Raw genomic sequence first — 12995 nt, 5'->3', positions numbered from 1 at the left:
GTCATCACATGAAACTTGAAAACTTTCCCATACGCCCACATCAGAAGAAAAAACATCAACATCAAATTTATTCAAAGGTGTGTCAAATCTTGGAATGCGTACAACCTTATAAAAACTGGCGAAGAATGACGAATAATCACAGAAGATACCATGAAGATCAAGATAAGAAGCTGGGGATCGAGGCGGTGAAGGAAGTGAAACCCATTTCTGAGTAAGTGGACAAAGTACCAAACCATTACTAGAACCTAAGACTAATAATCTAGCTGCTCCATGAAATGGTTTTTGATTCATAAGAAACTCAAAAGAGAAGAAATGTTTATTAATAGAGGATATAAACTGTGAATGGAAATCAGGAGGATATGCATTTCTAAGTCTCGTAGGGACGACTGAAGAACGAATCGTATGATAGTGTATCCATGGGATAGACTTGTTATTGATTTCAAACCATTTAATCATGAAACTCAGGTCTGACAGATTAGATAACCATACCTTTGATAAGCATTTGAACTTATAGATTGAATTTAGGGGAAGATAAGTAAAGATTTCCTGCACGATATCATCTGCTAGTGAGGAACAAGTGCGACAGAAGAAGAAGAAGCCATTGTGACAAAACCCTAGAGGAATCCCAAATTTCTTCGTTGTAATACAAGGGGAGGACTGCAGTATGAGATTGTGGACGTATATTCACAGGGAACCGACTCGGAATTGATTTGTTCCGGTCCTCATGGTTTCAGGATCTTTTTCCACACGGGTGAGTTGCACGCGGTTACCAACTTAGAATAAGATAGCTCCAAAAATAGAAACTGTTTACAAAAACAAGAAAGATATACAAACATTTGCGGTAATATACAGAGTTACCTCCCTAAACACACCAAACAGACGGCATTAAGCTTAAAAAAAAAAATCATCTTGATATCCTTGGATTCGAAAGGAATTCTAGTGCACACACAGCATATAATTCGTCTCTGAGCTCTTGAATACGCAAGTAGGAAGATTATAATACTTAAAGAGTGACACATGAGATTCTTCAGTTTGAGATGCAAAGATGACTTTTAATTAGGTGTGCATCCAACAAGGCGGTGGAAGTACTGTTGGCAATGGCTTTAGCACAAAGGGCAGTAACGACATACCTACATAATATTCACGCTTGTCATCCAAGCAGAGTGTTTCAATGCTTCTGGTTAGGATATTGATTGCCCAAACACAGTGCATCCAACTGAGCAAAACCACATTACGGTCTACTGGACTGAAACCCAAAACTTGGATTCTTTCAGCTTGGTCTCCACCTATCAGGGAAGAAATTTCTGCTGAGATATCGTTTATTGAAACATCCTTGTGCAATATTTGCCAGTTGAGCTCATAATCAAGCACCCAGACACTCATAGTCATTTCACCTGCTGTCGTTTTAGTTGTAACGCAGCAAACCAAGCCTTCTGACTCCCCAATAAAACTAATAGAGATTCCGGAGTCCCAATAATCAACATCATCAAACTCCTCTACATCTGGCAAATTAATCAAGCTACATCGATGTCCGTCACCTCCGTTGAGCTGATTGAGATTGTAAACTAACAATCTACCACCTCCTTCAATCCGAAACAAAACACCGTCAAGGATAACAACCTTATCAAAGCTTGTCCATCCCCACACAACATCTTCATCACAAGAAAGAACTGAAAGAACTGAACAAGATAGTACTAAACCATTACTAGATCCTAACAGGCATAATTCAGAACCTTGAAATGGTTTCTGATACATAAGAAACTTAAAAGAGAACAAATGTTGATTTCTAGACATGAACTCTGAATGTGTATGAGGATATGCCATCTTAGATTTTATAGGGTTATCATCATCATCATCATCATCTTTATAGATAGTTGAATAATAATGTATCCATGGGAGAGATTTGTTGTTAATTCGATACCATTTGGTAATGAAATTTGGGTCTGAGAGGTTAGATGACCATACCTTTGAGACGGATTTAAATCTGTAAACTGAATCTAGAGGAAGATAAGCAAAGATCTCAATCAAGATATCATCTGTTAGTGATGGGCAAGTGCGACAAGTTGATAAAGAAGAACCCATTGTCAGCGATTAAGATCGAAATTCCTAGAAACCACCCCTCTCAATTGAAATAGAGAAATCGTCAAATTCCTTTGTCGTGCGAGGTTAACTAACAATAGGAAGAGTTATTCAACGCGGGTAAACACAGCATTTTCAAACCAACATAGTTTGGGTCAACGACCAATAAACACAATAATCATCATAAACATCCGAAATGATTGACTAGGCCAACTTCCTACTCCTGCTCATCGACAGTCATCATCTTCGTAGTGCTAGCCAAAAAAAGTTGAGAAACAGTGTGTATTGCCAAAGAAGAAATACAATAGTTTTCTGAAATAGAACATTAAGCCAAAAAAATAAGAAAAAGTCATCTTGATATCCTAGGTTTCGAAAGGAAATCTAGTGCATTTAAGGCATAGACTTCGTCACTGAGCTCTAGAATATGCAACTAGGAAGATTAAAAATAGTTAAAAACAGACACATGAGTTTCTTCAATTTGAAATGCAAAGATCACTTTTAGGTGTGTATCCAAGAAGGCGGTGGCATTGTCTTCAGCAGAAACGGCAGGAACATTCTGCCAATATTATCTCCATGACTGTTTTCCAAGCAGAGCTCTTGAACGCTTCTGGTTAGGATATTGATCCCACAAACCCAATGCCTCCAACTGAGCAAAACAACATTGCGGTCTACTGGATTGAAACCTAAACTTGGATTCTATCAACTCTACCTATCCATAAATTAGTTTCTGCTAAGATATCATTTATAGAAATATCCTTGTGCAATATTTAACAATTGACCTCATCAAGCACCCAAACACTCATAGTAATTTCCCTTCCTGTCCGTTTCGTTTTAGCGTAGCAGACCCAGCCTTCTGACTCCCCAATACGACCATTAGAGCTACCATCAAACTACATCGATGTCCATCACTTCCATTTTCCTGATTGAGATTGTAAACTAACAATCTATCCCCCCCTTCAATCCAAAACAAAACACCATTAAGAATAACAACCTTATCAAAGTTGGTCCATCCCCACACAACATTTTCATCACATGAAACTGGAAAACTTCTCCATACTCCCAGATCAGAACAAAAGACATCAACATTAAATTTCTTCCAAGGTTCATGAAATACTGGAATTGGTACTTTTTTACTATTACCAACAGTCAAAAATATTTATCTCCGTAAATTTGAAACACACCTATTATAAATTGCGTTTTGTTTTCTTGTCTGACACAAAAAGTACAAATTCCAAACTGGAACAGTAAATCACAGACCCAACTTAGCATCCGCGCCATATTATTCTTTTTTGAAGGAAAATCACCAAACATGTCTATTGGAGATTGAATTCATATATTGCTTTCATCAAAATACATATCAAATGAAAGTAAAACTAATCGAGTTAATGCACCAAAAAAAAATATATCCAAAATCTTGTTGAAGAATAAAATCTTCATACGGCTACATAGAAAATCTCAAACCCCATTTAAGTGGAATAATGCAACTATTTCTTTGCTCTGCTAAGCCTATGCAAGTGGTAATTGATGCTTCCCCATGGCTTTCTGTTTGCACCAGCCTGCAATAAAGATAATCAGCGGGCATCAATGCAAATGACTTGAGAGAAAGGAAAGCTCCATAATTAACGAAGAAGGCGAAGGTTACAACACAAAATCAATGAGTGAATATACATAATTGAGAGTAACCGTTCACCTGGGTATCCGTGCAAGTACGCAAGAGATCCTTATGCTTAACACACTTATCATCATTGTTTCCACTAATAGCCAAGCAATTTAGAAGCGCCGTCATCTCTTTCATGCATGGTTTAGAAAGAGTCCCAAACTTCCTTGGATTTATGTACAACCCACCAGCTTTGCGACCCATGCTTCGCTAACCTGCAATGTTTCAACAAGTTAAATGATTAAAACCAACTCAAGTACAGAGATACGCTTGATAAAAAAATTCAATTATACAAGGATTTATGCAACCAATCCACCAGATAATATAACAAGTAGTTCGGCAGATTCGATAATAACTATCATCTGATTAGAAATATCAGTAGGTAGTAAGAAATATCACATTCTATGAAACCATAAAAAGTTAAAAACAACTATCATCCTAGAAGCGGTCTCTACTTGTCCGATTAGAATGTTACTAACCTTGGAAATGTATGTTCTGTAACAATTTTAACCATACAAATGTTTTAACAATTTACTTATATGACAAACTTTAGGCTATGAACTGAACCAAAATAATGACGAACAGCCAAACAACTTCTTAAAGTTTAGACCTTAGAGTGCACCTGTTAAGTAAAGCCAAAAATGGAAAAATCACAATAAACCAAACTCTGGATCTCCAATAGATGGGTCCTGACGCTTGGATGTAACTCCGTCGTTCTAGACAGAATACCCAACAACATTCTTTGATTAGCTTATGGTTCATATTCGCGTCGATCTCCTCATGGAGAAAAGAAGGCAGGCTATGATTAAGGGATTTACCATCATTTTTTATCGCAAAAAGCTACATTCCATAGGCATTTATGAGACGCTATATGCGCCACATAAAAAAAAACATTTCAAATCTACTAGTTAAGACATGAAAAAACAAATAAGATAATATTTTTAAGCCATACAGTACAGCATCAGTCATTAAACACCATTATAAAAACCAAAAACTTCAACAGAAACACCTGCTACACAAAACCTGGGATAAGCTGCCACTTAAATACGGCCTGTATGACTGTATCTGAACTTCTACAGAACAGATCTTATGCAACCCTGGTAAGCACTTTTTTCTGACAATGTTTTGGGTACTAAGACAAAAATTCATGGAATTGGATCAAGGAGTTTTGCAGAGAGTCGGTGAATGATCCTCAATTTGTGCCCTTTGCAGTTAGAAGGAGGAGTTAAGTTTTATAACGGCACAGACATAGCTTTAACTGTAAAACAAACTATGAGATACGGTATGAGCTTCTCATGCATTGAGGGTATTCCTCACACAAATAGATTTGTTTCGCTGAAAAATCTCGGAGAAAGTGGTGCTAAAAGCTGCAAGTACAAAACAAGAGGGTACACCAAACATGCCAAAAGGAAAAGGTATCCTACGACATCTGTTAGTTTTAAGCGATTGTTTAGTTTGCTCGTCATGTTCTCAATTGCAGTGGTTTGGTTCTTCATCAGGTAGACAGTTATGGTGGTATTAGATTTGGCTGTAGTCAATGGTTGAAATTCAAATTGGTACACGATGAGGTTATTATGTGTTGCGGAATGCGTCAATTTAACATATTATCAAAGCAGGGTACTAATGATTCTAAAGTCGGTATTCATAAGAGTCATTTTCCCCTGTGACTTTTGAGTACAGACCTAAGTAGGATTATTTGGCCGACTTTGTTCAACTAAGGCTATAAATAGTGAGGTTTAATTGAATCACTGTAGTACAGTGGTAAAGTCACTGGGTGATGATACCAATGATCTGAGTTCGAATCTCGCCAGCACCAAATTCCTTACCGATCAAAAAAAAAAAAAAAAAAGAGACCTAAGCATGGCTGAAGCACATCAAAGTTTCTTGGCTACTTTTGCTTGAGACCCCTTTCTATAAACTTGGGTTTAGTGGCAAGAGTGATTTATTCTCAGAGTTGTAATCTATTGCTTGGCCACTAGTGGAAAATGCAATCTGTATCTCAATTTCCTACAGAACATGGTCTCTTGTGCAACCCTAGTAAGCGCTTTTTCATAACATTGTTTCAAGTAAAATCTCCTCTTATCAATCCAATCAAAATCTGCTAAGCATTTCTAATGTCGACAGTACTAATCCAAGAAAGCAATAACTACACAGACAAAATCGAAGAAACCCCCAATTTCATTTCGACACTAAAATTCAATTCAGCAAACCATGTCGAATGAATTGAATCCCTTAATTAACCACAAAACCAGTAACAACAACTCCATAATCGAAGTATCAATTTCATCAAGAAAAACACAAATCCAAATTAAAGGCACATGGACAAGGAAAAGTTTGGAAAGAACGAAAAAAAAAGGCTTTAAACCCTAGGTTTTATGTTCCCAATCAATCAGCAATTTTGACGGAATATATGAATGTTTGAATGCAGAAAAGAAACCCTAGATTGAAAATAGTAAGCAACTTACAAGTTGAAGAAGAAGAAAAATCGGCGAGAACTTTGAAGGAAGAAATAATTCCACCACCAACAGCAGCAGCACCGCCCCTTCTCAGATTTCAAGTGAAGAAGAGAAATGAATGAATTAAGAAGTTAATAGTGTAAAATAAAATAAAAAAGGTAAGAAAATGAAAAGATATTTATGGCTTTTCCCAGGTTTGAACTGGAGACCTTCAGTGTGTTAGACTGACGTGATAACCAACTACACCACGAAACCGTTGTTGGTACAAAGTGCAAGAAAACTTACTTTGTACATCCATGGTGAAGGTTTGCCAAACATAACAGATTTTTGGTCGATGTGTGTAGAATCAAAAAGAAAAATTAGTTTATGGTGAGTGTTTTCTCTAGTTGTAATCCCATATTTTTAGATTCTCATGCTTTAATTATAGTTCTCTCCACTAGTTTTAAAGGAAATCTATTGTTTACCTCAAGTGCACATTCCCAACTTCACTATAAGTAGACCCTCCAAGCTTACTAAATTTATCAAAAACAACCTTAACATTTTTGCGAATTAGGTAGAGTTCGCTTACGAAATTTCAAAGGTAGAGTTCAGTTACAAAGAAAACTTAACATTTTTACGAACGAACCGAATTTTTGGACTTCTCATTATTTTCGTAAACTAAAGTTCGGTGATATTATTTTGCGAAGGAACCGAACTTATGGACTTGTGTTGCTCTAATACAAAGATTTCGGCTAAAAGTATTTTTGCGAATCAACCGAACTCCGAGTTCTGTTAAGAAAAAATTAATTCGTGATAACCGAACTTTTTGCGACGAAACCGAACGTTTTGCGACGTAACTGAACTAAAAGTTCGGCTGAGACTTGTTTTTTGTGACGTAACCGAATTTTTCTCTGATAAAAAACCTCCATTAAACCTCTCTGCAACTTCCATTTTCAACTCATTTTGATGATTACTTCTCGTTTATTCAACCAAAAAAGAATGACAAGTAATGGGTTCGTGTGAATATCTTTGTTAATGTTTTAAATTAAGCTATATATATAGAGGTGGCGATGGTGGTAATCGGAGGAGGTGGTGGTGGTGATAATCGGAGGTGGTGGTGGTGGTAATCGGCGGTGGTGGGTGGTGGTGGTGGTAATCGGTGGTTGGTGGTGGTGATAATCGGAGGTGGTGGTCGGTGGTGGTGTGAGGAGGTGGTGGTTATATATATATATATATATAGGTGGTTATTAGGTTGGTTTTAAATTAAATTAGGTTAAGGGTAAGTTAGTCATTTCAACGCTTTAGGACACTCCTTATAACTATAGGGAAGGTGGCCTAATAAAACCATGGTCTCCTCAGAAAAATCATGGTCCCTGAAAAATCATTCTATTAGTGGTAGACAAAGCGGATCTAAAAAAAATAAGAAAAAATAAATTGTAACATCGTATCTATCAAAAAGAGAAAAACTAATTTAGGTTTAAGTGTTTTTTGGTTGTCATCCATGTTTTGAGAATCCTATACTAATGACATACTTTAATTATATACTCCCTCCGTCCCACTCCTAAGTGACCTATTTGAAATTTGCACAATTTTTAAGGCAAGCAAGGAAAATATTACTTTTAAGCATTTTTTACAATTATACCCTTATGAATAATAACTATCGAAATTTAGAAATGGTTTACCTCTCAAAATACTCCACGGATGTTCGCAAACTTCATACCATTGAAAAGCATTTTAAAACACCTACGTAACGAATATAAACATGCCTATCAAATTATGCATATTTCGTATATTCTTTATAATTAACTAAAAGGATAATTACGGAATATCTCATTGTTTAATGATATAGGTCACTAAATGAATGAATTAAGAAGTTAATAGTGTAAAATAAAATAAAAAAGGTAAGAAAATGAAAAGATATTTATGGCTTTTCCCAGGTTTGAACTGGAGACCTTCAGTGTGTTAGACTGACGTGATAACCAACTACACCACGAAACCGTTGTTGGTACAAAGTGCAAGAAAACTTACTTTGTACATCCATGGTGAAGGTTTGCCAAACATAACAGATTTTTGGTCGATGTGTGTAGAATCAAAAAGAAAAATTAGTTTATGGTGAGTGTTTTCTCTAGTTGTAATCCCATATTTTTAGATTCTCATGCTTTAATTATAGTTCTCTCCACTAGTTTTAAAGGAAATCTATTGTTTACCTCAAGTGCACATTCCCAACTTCACTATAAGTAGACCCTCCAAGCTTACTAAATTTATCAAAAACAACCTTAACATTTTTGCGAATTAGGTAGAGTTCGCTTACGAAATTTCAAAGGTAGAGTTCAGTTACAAAGAAAACTTAACATTTTTACGAACGAACCGAATTTTTGGACTTCTCATTATTTTCGTAAACTAAAGTTCGGTGATATTATTTTGCGAAGGAACCGAACTTATGGACTTGTGTTGCTCTAATACAAAGATTTCGGCTAAAAGTATTTTTGCGAATCAACCGAACTCCGAGTTCTGTTAAGAAAAAATTAATTCGTGATAACCGAACTTTTTGCGACGAAACCGAACGTTTTGCGACGTAACTGAACTAAAAGTTCGGCTGAGACTTGTTTTTTGTGACGTAACCGAATTTTTCTCTGATAAAAAACCTCCATTAAACCTCTCTGCAACTTCCATTTTCAACTCATTTTGATGATTACTTCTCGTTTATTCAACCAAAAAAGAATGACAAGTAATGGGTTCGTGTGAATATCTTTGTTAATGTTTTAAATTAAGCTATATATATAGAGGTGGCGATGGTGGTAATCGGAGGAGGTGGTGGTGGTGATAATCGGAGGTGGTGGTGGTGGTAATCGGCGGTGGTGGGTGGTGGTGGTGGTAATCGGTGGTTGGTGGTGGTGATAATCGGAGGTGGTGGTCGGTGGTGGTGTGAGGAGGTGGTGGTTATATATATATATATATATAGGTGGTTATTAGGTTGGTTTTAAATTAAATTAGGTTAAGGGTAAGTTAGTCATTTCAACGCTTTAGGACACTCCTTATAACTATAGGGAAGGTGGCCTAATAAAACCATGGTCTCCTCAGAAAAATCATGGTCCCTGAAAAATCATTCTATTAGTGGTAGACAAAGCGGATCTAAAAAAAATAAGAAAAAATAAATTGTAACATCGTATCTATCAAAAAGAGAAAAACTAATTTAGGTTTAAGTGTTTTTTGGTTGTCATCCATGTTTTGAGAATCCTATACTAATGACATACTTTAATTATATACTCCCTCCGTCCCACTCCTAAGTGACCTATTTGAAATTTGCACAATTTTTAAGGCAAGCAAGGAAAATATTACTTTTAAGCATTTTTTACAATTATACCCTTATGAATAATAACTATCGAAATTTAGAAATGGTTTACCTCTCAAAATACTCCACGGATGTTCGCAAACTTCATACCATTGAAAAGCATTTTAAAACACCTACGTAACGAATATAAACATGCCTATCAAATTATGCATATTTCGTATATTCTTTATAATTAACTAAAAGGATAATTATGGAATATCTCATTGTTTAATGATATAGGTCACTTATCATTGGGCCAAAATCTAAAATCAAATAGGTCACTTAGGAGTGGGACGGAGGGAGTATAAATTTTATATGAATACCAACTGTTTATTGTTTCATAGTTGATAGCACTGTCACTCAAACAATCAACATTCCCACCTTAAGAGCAACCACAGTCACGACCAAATTTGGATACTAAACCCAAATGTGGTCCTAGAGAGTGCCGCAGTGGTGAGGAGTAAACCCAAATTTGGTCGCCAAATTTAGGGTTTGAGACCAAATGTGGTCGTCTGTCCAGACTAAAGAAGATATAGTGGGACGGAAGTATTAGGAGCGTATGAAACCAGGCGTAAGTTTAATCACCGTATGCAATCAGGCGAGCATATAAACACCGTATGAGTCAGGCGCATGTATAAACTCCGTCCCTTCAAACGCATCTAATACATCCGCCCAATATCAAGCGTAGTTTTATTGTGCGTCTGGATGAAACTTAACTTTAAGTTACGTATGATATGGGCGTTGATTATACGTGCGTCTGGATGAAACGCAAATTTAAGTTACGTATGAGATGGGCAGAAGAATAGTGTGCGCCTGATACCAGTTTTAATTTCGTTGATTATATGCACCCAGTTAACTTCCTCTTTCACCATGGCTGTGGTTGCTCTACGCAGTTACGCCCCCCATCCATATCAACATCATAAACTACCCGCTTTGAGGAGGAAGCAAGAAACGAATGTGCAGTGCTCAAATCATTTACTTCTCACGGACATTTTTGATTTTTTTCTTTGGCTACCCAGACGCACCTTCTATGTCCGCCCGAGTCATACGCACTTTCTATCTCCGTATGTATCAGACGCACATAACATCTCCGTCCCAGTAGACGCACTTTCCATCGCCATCCCATGTTAGGCGTGAACTATACCTGCGCCTCAATCAGACGCACGTAATACCTCCGTTTCGTTCAGACGCATATTATAAAGACGCTCGGTCAAGAAACGTGAGTATAAGTTCCGTCTCGCACCAAGCGTTCGTATAACTTACGCTTCACCAAATTTTGGTCGTCCCCCATTGCGCTTGAACACCCAGAATACCAAATTTTTTTGGCTTTTAGTCTGGCTTTTGGTATTTGGTCCGTCTCATGACTGTGGTTGCTCTAAGGCTATAAATAGACCATATATGTATCCACTTCAAGCACACTCAAAAAAAAAAACTTTAACTTTTCTCTTAACAAGTTCATATTTTCTTCTTCTTCTTTCAGAAATTATGTCTGGCTTTGGTTGTGGATCAGGCTGTTCATGCGGCACTAGCTTTGAAGGGTAATTTCTTCGACTTTTATCACTTCATTTTCTCTTGCTCTTACTCTCAGCATGACTGTAACACAATAACATGTGATTAATGATTAAAGGCCTAAAACATGATTCTAGGTGGATGTGTAAAATCCATAGTTAGTAACTCCAGTGGTGTAGTTACTGACATCGGGTTGTCCTACAACCTTCTTTAACTGACATTACACCAAAATCAGGATTTTGTAACAGTGCAACCTGTCACAGTTTATTTTTCAATCACAGATACACCTGTGACAAGTCCTGCAACAATTATAACTGATATTAAATTTTGTATTCGTGATAATAATTAGGAATATTAAATTCTTTTATTAGTCACAATAATATTTGTTGACAATTTTACAGACAATCACAATTATAATTCAAAGTGATGATTCCATCCAAATATTTCACCACATCTAAAACAACCCCAAAATTATAACACTTTGAATTTTACTTGTCACTAATTTTCCCACATTTGTACAAACTAACAATTATATTTCATTTCTATAAATCAAAATACATTTTTCTTTTTCACTTTAATTTTCTTAATATTAGAAAACAGGATCAAGACCAAGTCAACAAGTCATGACTTTATAGAAATTTGACTTTGACATATCTGCTTCTCCCGAAGACGGTGAAAATTACCAGACTACCCTTATCGGAATAAGTGCAATAAAATTTTCGAAGATTGTGAAAATGACCAGACCACCCTTATCGGAAATAAGTAAAGTAAATATTACAGACTATGAAAATGACTATTTTACCCATACTATTTTACCATATTACCCTTAATGGAAAAAAGTGCAACAAAATATTATGCAGACTATGAAAATTACCAGACTACCCTTATCAGAAATAAGTGAAGTAAATATTACAGACTGTGAAAATGACCATATTACCCTTAACGGAAATTAGTGCAATAAATATCATGGAAAATGTTAAAATGACCAGACTACCCTTATCGGAAATAAGTAAAGTAAATATTACAGACTGTGAAAATAACCATACAACCCTTATAAGAAATAAGTAAAGAAAATATTACAGACTGTGAAAATGACAATTTTACCCTTACTGGAAATAAGTGCAACAAATATAATGGAGATTGTGAAAATGACCGGACTACCCTTATTGGAAATAAGTAAAGGAAATATTACACATTTTGAAAACGACCATATTATCCTTACTATGAAAATGACCATATTACCCTTACTAGAAATAAACGCAATAAATATCATGGAGACTATAAAAATGACTATATTACCCTTATTAGAAATAAGTGCAATAGATATTATGGAGACTATGAAAATGACCAAACTACCCTTATCAGAAATAAATAAAGTAAATATTACATACTATGAAAATGACTATTTTACCCTTACTGGAAATAAGTGTAATAAATATTCTAGAGACTATGAAAATGACTAGACTACCTTATCAGAAATAAGTAAAGTAAATACTACAGACTGTGAAAATGACCATATTACCCTTACTGGAAATCAATGGAATAAATATCATGGAGACTATGAAAATGACCAAACTACCCTTATCAAAAATAAGTAAGGTAAATATTACATACTGAAAATGACCATATTACCCTTACTGCAAATAAGTGCAATAAATATCATGGAGACTGTGAAAATTACCAAACTACCCTTATCAAAAATAAGTAAAGTAAATATTACAGACTAAGAAAATGACCACTTTACCCTGATTGGAAACATATGCAATAAATATTATATATACTGTGAAAATGACCAGACAACCCTTATTGGAAATAAGTAAAGTAAATATTACAGACTGTGAAAATGACCATATTACCCTTACTGGAAATTAGTGCAATAAATATTATTGAGAGTGTGAAAATGACCAGACTACCCTCATTAAAAATAAGTAAAGTTAATATTTCAGACTGTGAAAATGACCATATTACCCTTACTAGAAATTAA

General features: G+C 35.6%; 1 long non-coding RNA gene and 2 other non-coding genes across 3 annotated transcripts; all 3 read right to left on the bottom strand.

Moving 5' to 3' along the window:
* Nucleotides 1-3316: 3316 nt before the first annotated feature.
* LOC113336258 lies at nucleotides 3317-6323 on the bottom strand. Its single transcript, XR_003353673.1, has 3 exons — nucleotides 6202-6323; nucleotides 3770-3951; nucleotides 3317-3635 (listed from the first exon to the last, which is right to left on the bottom strand). It is a non-coding gene; the product is annotated as an uncharacterized LOC113336258 (long non-coding RNA).
* A 50-nt stretch (nucleotides 6324-6373) lies between these two features.
* TRNAV-AAC lies at nucleotides 6374-6447 on the bottom strand. Its single transcript has one exon. It is a non-coding gene; the product is annotated as a tRNA-Val (tRNA).
* Nucleotides 6448-8095: 1648 nt separating this feature from the next.
* TRNAV-AAC lies at nucleotides 8096-8169 on the bottom strand. Its single transcript has one exon. It is a non-coding gene; the product is annotated as a tRNA-Val (tRNA).
* Between the last annotated feature and the right edge of the window lie 4826 nt (nucleotides 8170-12995).

Source organism: Papaver somniferum, unplaced genomic scaffold, assembly GCF_003573695.1.
Source record: "Papaver somniferum cultivar HN1 unplaced genomic scaffold, ASM357369v1 unplaced-scaffold_151, whole genome shotgun sequence".
NCBI classification, from domain to species: Eukaryota; Viridiplantae; Streptophyta; class Magnoliopsida; order Ranunculales; family Papaveraceae; genus Papaver; species Papaver somniferum.
The sequence above is the reverse complement of the archived record's forward strand: the minus strand, read 5'-3'. Positions and strand labels throughout refer to the sequence as shown.